We start from the raw sequence: 16,512 nt of genomic DNA on the forward strand, positions 1-16,512 counted from the left end.
GCTGAAAATGTTTAAGCAAATCAAAACTACTCAAAAATAACCATTAAGCAACAAAGAACAGAAAAAGCCAAGCAAGGCAGAAACCATCAAACTAACAAATTAGAAGTTCTACTATAAAGTAATTTGTTACTTTCATTTTTTAAGTCTCAAAATGATTTTTAATTAAAGCCAAACTTCTACAAACAGATGAATGACCAGATAAGTTCCTTGAAGTCTTGGAACATCCTCCCTTGTGGAGAGCAAAGTGAAAAAGTCATGTCCGACTCTTTATGACCCCATGGACTGTATGACCCCAGGAGACTGCCAGGCTCCTGTGCGTGGGATTTTCCAGGCAAGAATACTGGAGCGGGTTGCCGTTTCCTTCTCCAGGAGATCTTCCTGACCCAGGGATCAAATCCTGGTCTCCCACACTGCAGGCAGACTCTTTACCATCGAAGCCACCAGGGAAGCCCTTTGCAGAGAGCAAAAAGGACTACAAAACTGACAACAAGGCAAAAATCAGAAACAAAAGCACCCTGGCTAAACTATGACTTTGGTTAGTAACAGGTATAAATATTACCTTACACGACAAAATTCTCCAACATTACAGTTGTTCCCCATCTACTTTTGAAATCAGAACAAAACAACAGAGGAGATCCACTGAAGATCTGGGTAGTGGTCTTAGTAGACAAGTTGCCAGTGTCAAGCAACAAGTCCAAAACCTTTTAGAAGGCAGCTATGACCTTTCATTGTTCAATCAGCTGCCAAAATATAAATATTTCTCTTTTAATCTTCCCCTCCTGCTCTTACTCATTCTCTCCCTCTCTCTCAACTCTGTCCTGAGGGCATTTTTCTACCCTCCCCTGCAAAAAAAAAAAAACCACTGAGAGTTGTACTCACAACTTCACAACACCAACCAGAGATCACAGGTCCAAACATAAGCCAAAAGCACAGTGCTTGCTCCAGAGTCTATCTGCATCCCAGAAAGTGAAAGTGAAGTCGCTCAGTCATGTCCGACTCTTTGTGATCCCGTGGACTGCAGCCCACCAGGCTCCTTTGTCCATGGGATTCTCCAAGCAAGAATAATGGAGTGGGGTGCCATTTCCTTCTCCAGGGGATCTTCCCGACCCAGGGAAGCAACCCAACTCTGCTCTGGGTGGCTCTTGAGAGTCTGAGACCGAATGAACTAACTTTAGAAAGGGTGGGGCCCAAAGGGATCTTTGTTGGCTAGCTTCTCTAAGGCAGGCCCACTGCCAGCATTTCCAGTGACAGGCATAAATTCATAGGTTTGCTAGAAGTTGAGATAAGAAACAAACAGGATATTAATTAAGACCGCCCCAAAAATGCTAACCTCAGGTACACCTGGAGGAGTTATATCTTTCAAACAACTGGTTGAAATAAGTAGTTCAAAACTGCAGATGGAAAATATTTTAAACCCCAATAAGGCTCTATATTTTAAATTTTTTTAGTTTGTAATATGACCAATAAAAATACAGCACAGTACTCATTTTAAGTCATTTACTAATTTAACTTTTCTATGTATCTTTAAGCCTGAAAATATAATCTAAAGAAGTAGTTTTAAAGAGGCAATTTTGCTCCCCAAGGACACCTGACAATATCTGGAGACATCATTTGGCCATCGCATCTGGAAAATGGGAGAACCTACTGGTATCCAGTGGGTAGAGGAGCAAGGGTGCTATTTCTAGCATATATATGTGCATTCACAGAATAAAATCTTACTAATGTATGAAGGAGCTTATATTCTCAGACAGGAAAAGAAAACCCCCTTTTCATCTCAAAAGGCTCTGAAATACTGATGCTAATATTTTACCCAAACAGATGCTCTTCCCCTAAGAAAAGTCAGGCAGCTATAAATAAAGCTTTTCACTACTGCCATTTATATAGTTCATGGAAGCATTCAGGGGAATCACATAATTTCAGAGATATTATTTCTGCATAAATTAAGAACCTTTTGCTCAACACTATACCATCCTGAGATTAAATCCTTAAATGAAAACTTACATTTTCCTTTATACTTGTCTTTAAGCATTGTTTTCCATCAAATAAATTAGGGACTTAAAAGAGATTTTAAATGCTTTATTAGAGTCTTCTTACAAAAGAACAGAATTTCACACACAGGAAAATTAGGTTGAAAAGTTTAAAACACAAAGACTCCAGTTTTCCCTGAGGCTGGAAACACTTGACTGTGAAGCCTGTGGTGTGCTGTTTCCTTGCCTCCTGCCTCCAGCACAGATGAGAATCATTCATCTCCTGATTTTTTCCCCTAATTGAGGAGCTTGAGATACCAACTCAAGAAACCATTTCATCCTATTCTCAAATCCTAAATTTATGGAATACAAACAAAGGACTACAACATTGTGAGTGGTGAGATGACAAGAGTTATGGGTACCTCTTTTTAAAAATTCCTAATTCCAAGTCCCCCCAGATCCTAACTTGGGCCTGGCGACATAAAAATCTCATAAAAAACAGTCTCACCTGGCAATTTCCACTTTACAAGTGTCAAGTACTTTTTAATGGGTTGCAGTAAGGGGAATATGGGCACATTATAAAAGCATTTTGAAAAATTGCACATGATGTGCTAAAAAGTGATCAGGCACAAAATGCACATCTCTAACTCAGCAATGAATCTACCAAAACTGGGCCATACTGAGTGCACAGCCTGAGTGACTCAATACACAAAAAGGCAGATCCTTCTAGAAACAGTTTACAGAACTACCTACAGTACTGCTTTGTACTAATCCCTTTCAACTAACAGACTACTAAGTTGCTGCAGTATGAAACACCTACTTCAGCAATTATGGGAAAACATCATTTCTATTACTAATATCCATTTTCCAACAGGATTAACACATAACATAAAGTGTCCATACTTTTGTGCAATCAACACATCATTCCCCTTTGTAGTAAGTGATGTTTCCAAACAAGATGTGTTTTTTAAAGGAAGGAAGGAAGGAAAGAAAAAGAAAAGAAAAAAGTCATCCCAATTCTGGACAAGCTTTTAAGAGCCAAAACACTGCAACTAAGTATTTCCCCTTCTTGCCTTTATTATTAAGTTGGTGCAAACGTAACTGCAATTTTGCCCTGTTGAACTCTGCCATTTGATACTGGAAATACATCCTTAAATGTGGTTATGTTGTATTAATATATCATTTTAATGCACATTTCTCACTTTTTTTTTGCTAACGGCATTATTTGCTATTTATTTAATATTTAGACTATGGAAATGATGTTAAACAACAAATTCAAGTAAGTTTTTAATTCAAGTTCAAAATGAGTTGTAAAGCAGTGGAGACAACTCACAACATCAACAACGCATTTGGCACAGGAATTGCTAATGAACGTACAATGCAGTGATAGTTCAAGAAGTTTTGCACGGAGATGAGAGCCTTGAAGATGAGTGTAGTGGATGGCCATCAGAAGTTGACAATGACCAACTGAGAGCAATCATCAAAGCTGATCCTCTTATAACTACACAAGAGGTTGCAAAGAACTCAACATCTACCATCTACAGCCACTGAGCATTTGAAACAAATTGGAAGGGTGAAAAAATTCAGTAAGTGGGTGCCTTGTGGGCTGACCAGAAATCACACAAAAAATCATCGTTCTGAAGCGTCACCTTCTCTTGCTCTACGCCAACAACAAACCATTTCTCGATCAGATTGTGACATGCAACGAAAAATGTCATTAAAAAAGTTGTCATTTTATATGACAACTGGCAAAGACCAGCTCAGTGGCTAGACTGAGAAGAAGCTCCACATCACTTCCCAAAGCCAAAGCTGCACCAGAGAAAGGTCATGGCCACTGTTTGGTGGTCTGCTGCCTGGCTGATCCAGTATAGCTTTCTGAATCCTGGCAAAATCATTACATCTGAGAAGTATGTTCAGCAAATTGATGAGATGCACCAAAAACTGCAATGCCCGCAGCTGGTATTGGTCAACACAAAGGGCCCAATTCTTTTCCACAACATCCAATCGCATGTCGCACAACACTTCAAAAGTTGAACGAACTGGGCTACAAAGTTTTGCCTCCTCCATCATATTCACCTGACCTCTCACCAAACGACCACCACTTCAAGCATCTTGAGAACTTTTTGCAGGGAAAAATGCTTCCACAACCAGCAGGAAGCACAAAATGCTTTCCATGAGTTCGTTGAATCCTGAAGCCAGGATTTTCATGCTACAGGAATAAACTAACTTATTTCTCATTGACAAAAATATGTTGACTGTAATGGTCCCTACTTTGAGTAATAAAGGTGTGTTTGAGCCTAGTTATGATGAAATTCATGATCTGAAACCACAATTACTTCTGTGCCAACTTAATAAATCTTACACAGTACAGGTACACAGATATGAAGGATCTGTGCTTCACCATAACAGAACTTTAGCAGCACCAACAGCAATTTTGATACATTTATTCACTATTCAACAAAATCTATTAAGCCTCTACTACATGTGAACTCTTCTATGGCAGACTGTACATTCTCAAATGCTAGAAACTACTTGTTAAACTTTTCCTCAAAGACACAAGAAGAGCTCTTTAAGCAACCAACTGTACATCTATTAATCTGTTCTCCACAGCTTCTGAGAGGCTTCACTCTCAGAGAAACTTTGTCAACAACAAAAAGTTAAGGAACAAACCACTTTTCCTATAAAAGTCTTGAAATATACCTAATATACCCACATCATTCCCTTACATCCAACATGTTACTTCCAAGATCCTTCTCCCAGACATCTTTCTAGCTATAATGAGGTTATACAGTTTTCTGCAAGTGAACTCACTCCCCCAACCACCACTTCACCCTACCTTCACCTCCCCCCCAAGCATCCTCCACCCCCTACCCCCCAAAGACAGCACTTCACTGACTCCAAAGGTTATCCAAACACCCGTAGGCAGAGCACCAGAAGCACAGAAACACGGCAATCATTATCATCCTACATAATCATTTCCAAAAAGACAATGTCAACGTCAAGCAAATAATGTTCAACAGCAGGCCCATATATCAAATCACACAACAATAAAAGGTTCTTCAAAAGAAATATGACTGAACTACTTAAGAGGGAAAAAAAAGAGAGACGGCAATGTACTTGGTGCCCAGGAGAGAGACACAGGACAAACAGCCAAGCTGAGGCACAATCACTTGCAAGACAATAAAGTGAGCCAAAAATAACGCCTGGAAGCCCAGACTAGTCAAGACCTCTGCACCCAATACAAGAGCCTGACTGCAGTCCCTCACACAGTTGGCCCGATGCCACGTGGGCAACGGACAACTTTCTTTCCACACAAATGTAACCATTGGGTAGTCCACTTAAACAAATACTTCCTAAAAGAGAATTCATTATTAACTGTTTATCACAGAAAAGCTAGCACATCATATCCTATGCTAAAGTGAAAAAAAAAAAAAAAGATTTCCTTCTGCAGCCTGCTGCTGCTACTGCTGCTAAGTCGCTTCAGTCGTGTCCGACTCTGTGCGACCCCATAGACGGCAGCCCACCCGGCTTCCCCTGTCCCTGGGATTCTCCAGGCAAGAACACTGGAGTGGGTTGCCATTTCCTTCTCCAATGCATGAAAGTGAAAAGTGAAAGGGAAGTCGCTCAGTCGTGTCCGACTCCTAGCGACCCCATGGACTGCAGCCCACCAGGCTCCCCCGTCCATGGATTTTCCAGGCAAGAGGACTGGAGTCGGGTGCCACTGCCTTCTCTGTTCTGCAGCCTAGCAAGTTGCAAATCTTTCTTTTCTAGGCTTGAAACCTTATCAAGAGCTCCCCGCCCCACCAATCTCCCTTCTTCTAGAAGAAACTCTTAAAAATAACACAAATACATTATTTTTGTAAATACGAAGTGGGTTTGAGAGGTCGGTATGTTTTTTTGGCTATGCAGCGCAACTTGTGGGATCTTCTATAATTCACCAACCAGCAACTGAACTGGACCCTCAGTAGTGAAAGCAAGGAATTCTAACCACTGGACCACCAGGGCACTCCCAAAATGGAAATGTTTTTAAATCAAAATGAATATCCATCTGTGATTCGCCAGAGACTTTTAAGAGTAGTACTGTGTACCATATCTTGAATAAGAAGGGGCTTGGTTCAACTCCGTTAATTGGCTTTTCCTTTCAGAGAAGAGAAATTATAGACTGTAGCCCTGTGCCATCTACCTAGAAACACAACAGCATTTACCATCATCTTCAGGCAAAACGGACCAGTGCCAAGCATGACGTTTCTAAGAAACCAGCCTTGCTGTTAAGTGTGTGCTCATCTGTGTCCAACTCTTTGTAACTTCACAGACGGCAGCCCACCAGACTTCTCTGACCATGTAATTTTCCAGGCAAGAACACTGGAGTGGGTTGCCATTTCCTTCTCCAGGGGACCTTCCCAACCAGGGATTGAACCCACGTCACCTGCATTGGTAGGTGGATTCTTTACCAATGAGCCACCTGGGAAGCCTTTTGCTGCTAAGTAGCAACCAACAATGTTAAATCAGATCAAACTTTTGAGGTGTAGCTTTCAGTTCTACAGACAGCAATTATATGTCTAACTCCTGGCAATCCATTGCTTGCTTGCCTCAGTTTGCCCAAAGCACCACGTACAGGCTCTCTGACAAAGCCTCAGTTGTAGTGATCTGAAAGCTACAACCCTGAAGGAATCCTGAGGCACTGTAACAGTTACTCAGTTCTTTGAAAAGAAAAGCATTTTACAAATTCAGTGTGATGAGTGCCTATATATCCTTTTCCCTGGGCTTTGTATAACTTAGTTTCTTTTGCATCAATTTCCCCATTCCCAAGGAAAGCAAGGGCTCACTTGTCTCCTAATCACCACCTCAGAGAGAGGGTGTGAGGATGGGCTTCCAGTTCTTACAGGGAGACGGCTACAGAGCACCAAGCAGGGTCGGTGCTTGCAGTGTGTTTTGCAGTGTCCTGATCAAGGATCAAAGATGGAGAAGGTCTATACAGTCAACAAAAACAAGACCAGGAGCTGACTGTGGCTCAGATCATGAACTCCTTGTTGCCAAATTCAGATTTAAATTGAAGAAAATAGGGAAAACCGCTAGACCATTCAGGTGTGACCTAAATCAAATCCCTTATGATTATACACTGGAAGTGAGAAATAGATTTAAGGGCCTAGATCTGATAGATAGAGTGCCTGATGAACTACGGAATGAGGTTCCTGACATTGTATAGGAGACAAGGATCAAGACCATCCCCATGGAAAAGAAATGCAAAAAAGCAAAATGGCTGTCTGGGGAGGCCTTACAAATAGCTGTGAAAAGAAGAGAGGCGAAAAGCAAAGGAGAAAAGGAAGGATATAAGCATCTGAATGCAGAGTTCCAAAGAATAGCAAGAAGAGATAAGAAAACCTTCTTCAGCGATCAATGCAAAGAAATAGAGGAAAAGAACAGGATGGGAAAGACTAGAGATCTCTTCAAGAAAATTAGAGATCCCAAGGGAACATTTCATGCAAAGATGGGCTCAATAAAGGACAGAAATGGTATGGACCTAACAGAAGCAGAAGATATTAAGAGGTAGCAAGAATACACAGAAGAACTGTACAAAAAGATCTTCACGACCCAGATAAGCATGATGATGTGATCACTCATCTAGAGCCAGACATCTTGGAATGTGAAGTCAAGTGGGCCTTAGAAAGCCATCACTACAAACAAAGCTAGTGGAGGTGATGGCATTCCAGTGGAGCTCTTTCAAATCCTGAAAGATGATGCTGTCAAAGTGCTGCACTCAATATGCCAGCAAATTTGGAAAACTCAGCAGTGGCCACAGGACTGGAAAAGGTCCGTTTTCATTCCAATCCCAAAGAAAGGCAATGCCAAAGAATGCTCAAACTATCGCACAATTGCACTCATCTCACATGCTAGTAATGTTCAAAATTCTCCAAGCCAGGCTGCAGCAATACATGAACCGTGAACTTCCTAATGCTCAAGCTGGTTTTAGAAAAGGCAGAGGAACCAGAGATCAAATTGCCAACATCCACTGGATCATGGAAAAAGCAAGAGAGTTCCAGAAAAAACATCTATTTCTGCTTTATTGACTATGCCAAAGCCTTTGACTGTGTGGATCACAATAAACTGTGGAAAATTCTTCAAGAGATGGGAATACCAGACCACCTGACCTGCCTCTTGAGAAATCTGTATGCAGGTCAGGAAGCAACAGTTAGAACTGGACATGGAACAACAGACTGGTTCCAAATAGGAAAAGGAGTACATCAAGGCTGTATATTGTCACCCTGCTTATTTAACTTTTATGCAGAGTACATCATGAGAAACGCCGGAGTGGAAGAAACACAAGCTGGAATCAAGATTGCCAGGAGAAATATCAATAACCTCAGATATGCAGATGACACCACCCTTATGGCAGAAAGTGAAAAGGAGCTAAAAAGCCTCTTGATGAAAGTGAAAGAGGAGAGCGAAAAAGTTGGCTTAAAGCTCAACATTCAGAAAACGAAGATCATGGCATCTGGTCCCATCACTTCATGGGAAATAGATGGGGAAACAGTGTCAGACTTTATTTTGGGGGGCTCCAAAATCACTGTAGATGGTGACTGCAGCCATAAAATTAAAAGATGCTTACTCCTTGGAAGGAAAGTTATGACCAACCTAGATACTATATTCAAAAGCAGAGACATTACTTTGCCGACTAAGGTCCGTCTAGTCAAGGCTATGGCTTTTCCTGTGGCCATATATGGATGTGAGAGTTGGACTGTGAAGAAGGCTGAGTGCCGAAGAATTGATGCTTTTTAACTGTGGTATTGGAGAAGACTCTTGAGAGTCCCTTGGCCTGCAAGGAGATCCAACCAATCCATTCTGAAGGAGATCAGCCCTGGGATTTCTTTGGAAGGAATGATGCTAAAGCTGAAGCTCCAGTACTTTGGCCACCTCATGCAAAGAGTTGATTCACTGGAAAAGACTCTGATGCTGGGAGGGATTGGGGGCAGGAGAAGGGGACGACCGAGGATGAGATGTGTGGATGGCATCACGGACTCAATGGACGTGAGACTGAGTGAACTCCGGGAGATGGCGATGGACAGGGAGGTCTGGCGTGCTGCGATTCATGGGGTCGCAAAGAGTCGGACACGACTGAGCGACTGAACTGATCAAGGACTGTAAAATCCTGAACACACTTACTGTAAATCTTTTTTGGTTGAGACAATCAAAAGCAGCCAGTGAGAAATGGAATTTGTTTTCATTCACAATAGAAAATGATGCGGAATTATTCCCACCAGCTTGAAAACCAAGTTTAGCAAAAATCAAAGGCAAATCTCTAAATAAATCTTTAAATCAAAGGCAAACTAAAGTTTCTATGACCAAGATGCTAAGTTTAATACCACTTCAGTGATCAGTTTTCATGTCTCTACATTTAAAGTACATGGTAGGGCTGGCTAGAAGGTTTTACATTATTTCAACAATTTTCCCTGTATTTACTTTCGAATTAAATCCCAAGAGTAAAAAGAAATCAAACTGCATAAAGTTTCTTCTGTTTCTCTAATATTATAGCCAGAAGTAAAAGCCACTTGCCATATAAATCACCGAAGAATTCAAAAACATTAAAGATTATGAACAAGCCTCAAATTATACAGCCAAATTATGCATACCTTAAAAACAAGTGCTTCAGCAACAATGTTGTTTTGGTTCAGTTCTGAGAGGTTACGTGGTTAGGAAACTCCTGGAAAATAAGAAAGCATGGTACTTTACTAGAGTCGATCTTTTTTGAAAACAAAGATATATACTGCTGAAGTTTGGGGGAGACTAAAAGTTTACAAGAAGGGAAGTTTCTGAAAGCATGAAGTCAAGGCTTGCAGCAGCACACTGTAGCATCTACTAGGAGACACAACTGTCTGGGAACTAACTGGGTACAAAGCACTTTGCAGACACAAACATAAGAGACAATAGAAATTTCCTTTTCAAGTCTTAATTACTTCCTGCTAAGTGAACTATGAATACCTCGGAAATTAATTTTTTAAAAGAAACTCAAGGGAACTCCCTGGCGGTCCGGCAGTTGGGGCTCCACTGTTTCAGTGCCCAGGGCACGGGCTCAATCGATTGCTCACCGGGGATCTAAGATCCTGCAAGCTGCATGGTGTGGCCGAAAAGGGAAAAAAGGATCTGGACATAAAATATTTTCCAACCACACAAGTCTGATTTTTAAATTTGCAGCCCCCCTCTTTTAACTACTGGTTAAATACTTTAGGGCATAAATGTCCTTACCATATGCTTGATGATGCAAATGCAATTACATGGAAAAATTTACAAAGGCACTCTGTACACAAGTACTCTTATATTAAACTGCAAAATATGAAAAAACACATTACCTCTAGTAAATCTAAAATCATAATCATTCTTTAGAACTGGATTTCAGGTAACATAAGAGTTTAACTCTCAAACTCCCAAGTCTCATTTACCTAGCGGCTCCTCTTTAAATGGCCAATAGTCAGTAACAAACAGAATTCCTTACCTTGAGATGCTTTTTGCATGCTTACAAAATAAAATAATTTTAATGTTGCTCATTTCAATTTCACACTGCTACTGTGATTAATAAGCAATAAAAAGTAGCTTTGCTGTCCAACTAATTTCAAAAATACAATCATGAGTTCTAATGTTCTACAGTATTTTAACAACCCAAGTTCTTTCTGTAAATAGTATACTAGACTAACAATTTTCCAATCTAGAACCCTACTGTTCCACAACCTTGCCCATTCAAAGACGAGCATGAATGGAAACTGAAAAGGCCTGTGCAGAGCCCAAACAGGTGTCTAAGGCCACCTAACAGAGCCTGCACCTTTGATCAATGGGGCTTTCCTCGATCCAAGCCCATCTAAATCTATGCTGAATGCTTTTGGTAGGTTTGGTTTTCCAGCCCAAACCTGAAGTTAAAAAAATAAAATGGGGGATTTCCCTGGTGGTCCAGTGGCTGGGACTCCGTGCTCCCAATGCAGGAGCCCTGGGTTTGATCCCCGGTTGGAGAACTAGATCCCACATGCCTTCACTAGGAATTCACACATTTCAACGAAAGGTCCCACGTGCTGCAACTAACATTTAGCACAGCCAAATAAATTAATTTTTTAAAAATTTAGATGGAATAAAACACCTGCTATTAATAGAGTCAGAAAACAGTGAGAAACAACTGCCAACAACTCAACAGCAAGGAAAATGGGGGTGGGGGGAGCAGTCTACAACCACTTGGATTTTAAATGTCTCAACACATGTAAGTGATAGCTGAGATTCACAGACACATTCACATTTCCATGAGCAAACTTTTTCTTTAAATCCCCAACCATTTCCAAAGCCATCACGGTTATTATCAGTGTATGTTTATAGCACTCACGCCAAGAAGCAGCAGAGAAGACTATAGGTTAAGCCCAACTCCCTTTCTTTCCCACTCAAGAAACACACTAGAATGCAAGAGAGTGAACTAAACTCACTGTTGTATTCACTCAACAAGTCATTCCTGAACACCTCTACTACATTGTAGGCACTATTCTGGGCACCAGGGAGAGAGGAGTACACAAGTTCCTGTCCTCACGGACTCCACATTCGTATAGGAACAACCCTGAACCTGACACAAATTTAAATAAATAATTTACAGTAGCATTTTAATTAGTAGTAACATCATTTGTAATACACATTACCTCATCACTAAAGAAGACACAACAAAACATAAAAGGCACCTTGGCTGCAAGACACTGCTGTAGGATAAGGGCGGACTAGCTATTACAGGGCTGTTTGGGTGAGGTACAGAAAACTTTTTTTTAACAGCTTGATTACAGCTCAGAATTTTATTTGGTAAACAAAGGATAGTGCACCCTCAAGGCGTTGAGGGCAGGCCAACCTAGAAGGAGTGGCCAAGAAAGCTCTTGACTGGGGATCTGAGTCTGGGTCCCAACTTTGGTGCTCAGCTGAATCACCCTGAGCAACTTACTCTGTAGGCTCCCCCTTGTAATATGTTAGATAGGGTTACTACCACCAGTTTCATATGATTAATAAACCATAATCATATTATTCCTCGGTAGATTAACTGGTAATGTAGGTGAAATGCTTGTAAACGATGACACGTCACACCAAAGTCAGCTGTTAAACATCATTTTCTTAGGGTACATAGTAACCAACACTATAATACTAACAAATCATGTTTAAGATACATTATTTGAGAAAGAAAAAAATATATAGGACTTTCCTGGGGGTCCAGGGGTTAAGAGTCCACACTTTCACTGCAGGGGGCATGGATTTGATCCCTGGTTGGGGAACTAAGCTCTCACATCCCTTGTAACAGGGCAAAAAAAGACTGTACCAAACTTAAAAACCACCTCATCCCCTTCAAAAAAATTTTTTTTTACTTTATTCTTTTTTGTTTGGTGTTTAATAAATTCTGAGTTAACAGGGAAAAATAGTTCCCTGAAGCAGTCATCCTCTAACTGTTCCAGACTCTAAAGGTTCATTCTACTGCAAACCAAAAGGAAACTCATTTACCTGACCATATTTGACTGTCATCTAGGTAAAGTGTCATGGAGCTTCAATGAGCAGGTTAAATTGTACAACAAAGAACATAAGCCTCCAAGAATAATCAGACTTATTATTACATATAAATTCTCTGCTACAGAGGAAAGGACCACCTAGCATTTTGTACCAAATCCACAATGGCAATGGCAGACAGTGGCCCTATTTGTATCAGGATGGAATCTGCAAGGGTAGAAAATTCATGCCTCAATTAATTTTAATCTATAGAAAGCATGGACTTCAAAAAAGAAAATAATGAGAATTAGACAAGATCTAGGTAGATCCCAAAGCTCCTGCCTGAGAGGAGCTAATACAGTAACCACTTAAGAACCATTATCTGCTCACTCCCTTCCCAGAAAAGACCTATTTCCAACACCTTTTCCTGATTAATGAGACACACTTACAACACCTTGGTTGCGATTAAACACAGAATGGAAACACCATCTCACTAAAACCCCAAAACCAAAGGCACACTTAGGTTCACCAACCTAGCCTTTTAAGACTAGCCGTGAGAGATGACGACTGCAGAGTTGGAGAACCAAAGAGGCTTCTCGTTCAGGGGATCATCAATTCAAAGAAAGTGAAAAAGAAACTGTTTAAGAGGCAGTCCAATACCAAATAGAAAGTTACATTAAATATTCTGAGTACCGTCAGCCAGGAAATGAATGTTAGAAATGGCTGGGAACCAAAGAGGGCAACAGCCCTATAAAGTTAGAGGCTTAGTTAACTCATTTCCAATAAAGCAGAATAACATGACTCTAAAGAAACTAGTTTTCTTAGCAACAATCTTGTCTACAGTTAATCAATCATTTATAATAAACTTCATGAAGGGAGATTATAGCAATAATTTAGGGAAAGGCTAATGAAACCTCCTCCTCCCCATTTACTTCTAAGCCCTACCCTCAACCTTTGAATCAGCCTAACCGTTTATAAGTTGACTGGAGCAATCTATCACAACAAATAAAAGGAAACTGTAAATCCAAGCTACTTCAAGGAAATGACACAACATTCATTTAAGACTGAGTATTACTGAGCCAGACTTTTTCCCAAATTGGTCTAAAGCCTTACTGAACAAAATTCACCCTAACTGCCGTGAGTAGGAGAATTGGGAAGACAGCACTGTTGACCAGCAGAATCAATTATCCTCAACAAAAAGCACCTGAGAATTAGAGACAGTGTTGCTCAGTAGAAAGAGCTCAGGACCCGCTCCAGTACTGGGCCTCCTGAACAGACCTCTGCTATTACAACCCTTCACTGCAAAGACAGCTCAGGAGGATCAGAAATACAATATAAAATGTCCACTTCAACTTCTAGCACAAAAGAAGAGCTCAATGAACAGCAGCTTTTATATTATTAAATAAATTCAATCTGACCTTTCAGATTCCTTTGCTGCATCAAGTAACTCTCTCCCTGTAATCCTAACCTGGCACATGGTAAGAGCTCAATAAATAGTAGCAAATATTATTATCCAGCAAATTCACTGATCCTGTCCTCAGTCATAAAACATCTATAAATATAAACTTACAGTTACATACCACTTGTAAAAAAAAAAAAAATATTTAAATGGAAGTAGAGAACATGCTGATTAAAATCAACCCACACTGACTGGGTAACCAACTGTACCGATACCTCAGGTAGACAAACAATCTGATGAGCAACCATTTTCATTTTGGGAAAAGACCCCAGGGCACTTAAATAGGTTTTCTTAGACTTTGTAATTCAGCAGACATTTCAAAAGGCCTCTAGGATAATTATGACCTCTATTATATGATAAAACAATTTTCTGTTTTGCTTTCATTATCATTAAAAACTCACAAAGTCATCACACTTTTCCAAATTAGATTCCAGTTTAAACAGAAGCAGATGGGCTACAAATTTAATATTTAGAAGACCAATTTTTAATTGAAAGCAAATACATTCTTGGATAGATTTTCCTACTTTTGTTTTCAGTAAATATACTTTGAGGGAGTCCCCTGAATATATTCCTTTAACAATTGAACATGTGTTATTTCAGAAAATATAATTAAGTCTGAAGAGTTTGCTTCTACCTCCATTTATCTGGAGACACAAATCACTTTACATCAGCCTTATTCACTTTTATGGAAATGTACATATTTAAAACAAACAAGCTACTGGCAGTAATTTCCTCATTCTACCATTTTATTAAAATAATTATCTTTGATAGTTCAGAGCATTTTTTAGTTCAGAGCATGAAGCTGTCAGCAAAATATATCCAAGCCATCCATCTGGCAGTATTTGTTAAGATCAATATAGCTGCATATTTATAATCTTATTATCTCCTTATGTGAGAAAAAAGGATCTGATCAACATTACTCAAACTTTATAATACTTGATACATGGATAAGCACATCTTCATGCAAAAAGTTCTTAGAACAATTCCCTGTAGAAAGCAAAGTTCTGGGACTTCCTGGTGGTCCAGAGGTTAAGATTCTGGGTTTCTACTGCAGAGGGCACGGGTTCAATCCCTGGTCAGGGAAGTTGCACATGCTGCACGATGCAGCCAAAAACATAAAGCGAAGAGTTCTGTAACTAAAATAAAAGTTGGAAACAGAAGTCAGCAAAGCTCTCGGCTTTCAGGATCAAGGAATACCTTGTAGAATTGTCTCAATTTAAGATTAACTCTGGTAGATAATCACGCTGTGTGCTGATATTATAATTTACTTGGAAATGTACTGAAAATAAAGCAGATTAATGAATTAAAAGAGATGGACAGACAGAAATGGCACGTGATAAAGCAAATATAGTAAAATAATGGCAGAAAGTGGTAAATATAGAGGTGTACACTAAAATTCTTCAAACTCTGTTATATGTGTGAAAAATTTCACAACAAAATGTTAGGGAAAAATAACCATAGCAACTAAAATGTCTTCTCATGGTTAAATGTATATATTTTTTGGAAGAGCATAAATAAAACCTGGTCAAAACCAAGCATTTAAGGAAAAGCCCATACAGAAAATTCACCAAAAGCATTTTAACTACAAAGGTCTCTGTCACAAGAAGTTAATCTGAAACAATCTGTTATAGATCTAATGTGAAACAAAAATATGCTATAAAATTCTCTAAACTTGTTTTTAGGTGAATCTGCACCAACATAACAACGGTAGCTTGTGAACTTTTCTGATTGAAAAAATAACTTTACACAACAATTCAATGAACACACATATATAATACATACACGTACATAAGTGAAACAGAAGTTCTCTAAATAATTTCGAAGGCCCCAAATCCTAGTCTGAGAGAAATAAAGCAACTCCAAGAGCTCTCATTTGAGGGAGAGAAATTAATATTTCCCCAAATTGAGCAATTCTTTGTTACTAAGTAGAACATCAAATATGATCCAGTTTGGAGATTCATAAACTAGGCTTCTAGCATTGATATACGACATCCTACAGAAAGACACCTTTTTCATAAAAGTTTCATCTTTCTGCTGGTGAATTTCACTCTTTCTCCCTCCATCCAGTCAAAGCACATCAGAGAAAACTGCCCCACAAGCTGAGACCCACTCTATGCCTCCGCCCATCATCGTCTTACTGGGAGAAACTCTGGATAAAGCAGCATGCTACAGCTCATGTTTAATAATCATATCCAGATTGTTAATGGCTTAGACTTCAGAATCAGAGAGGGGGAAGCTCCATGAGTCACGCTTATTTCTAAACTTAAGATAATCTGTATATAAATAGGCTTTCTGGCCGAATCTTAAAAGCGAGCACTTTAGTCTGAACAAACGCTAACAATTCCAAATATTTAAAAGTTTTACTTAACGCCTACTGGGAAGCACTATGCATTTTTTAAAACTGTATTTTGTGTCCTTTCTTAGATAGCAAAATGGTTGGGTTTCCCCCCCTCCCTAATTTTAAGAGGCAGGCATATTCCTGCTCATCTCCCACGTTGTAGTAACTAACAAGTAAATTACCTGATTAAGCTCAAAAGTAAATCTGAACAATTGAAATAATGATATGACAGGTCTACAAGTTGAAAAGTGTTCATAACCAGAATT

The 16,512-nt window shown here is 39.6% G+C and overlaps 1 protein-coding gene across 12 annotated transcripts in view; it reads right to left on the reverse strand.

The window, feature by feature from the left end:
* The window catches only part of STAU1 (staufen double-stranded RNA binding protein 1), a 62,021-nt gene that overhangs the window by 42,412 nt on the left and 3,097 nt on the right, over positions 1-16,512 (reverse strand). For 11 of the 12 annotated variants that reach the window (XR_006055739.2, XM_027977306.3, XM_027977304.3 and 8 more), the window contains exon 2: positions 9,596-9,666. The exons of the other annotated variant lie outside the window; for it this stretch is intronic. The gene's annotated coding sequence lies outside the window, so the exon portion shown is untranslated. The remainder of the gene's footprint in view (positions 1-9,595; positions 9,667-16,512) is intronic. 12 annotated transcript variants of the gene reach the window in all.

This window comes from Ovis aries, chromosome 13 (assembly GCF_016772045.2).
Source record: "Ovis aries strain OAR_USU_Benz2616 breed Rambouillet chromosome 13, ARS-UI_Ramb_v3.0, whole genome shotgun sequence".
Classification (NCBI taxonomy): Eukaryota; Metazoa; Chordata; class Mammalia; order Artiodactyla; family Bovidae; genus Ovis; species Ovis aries.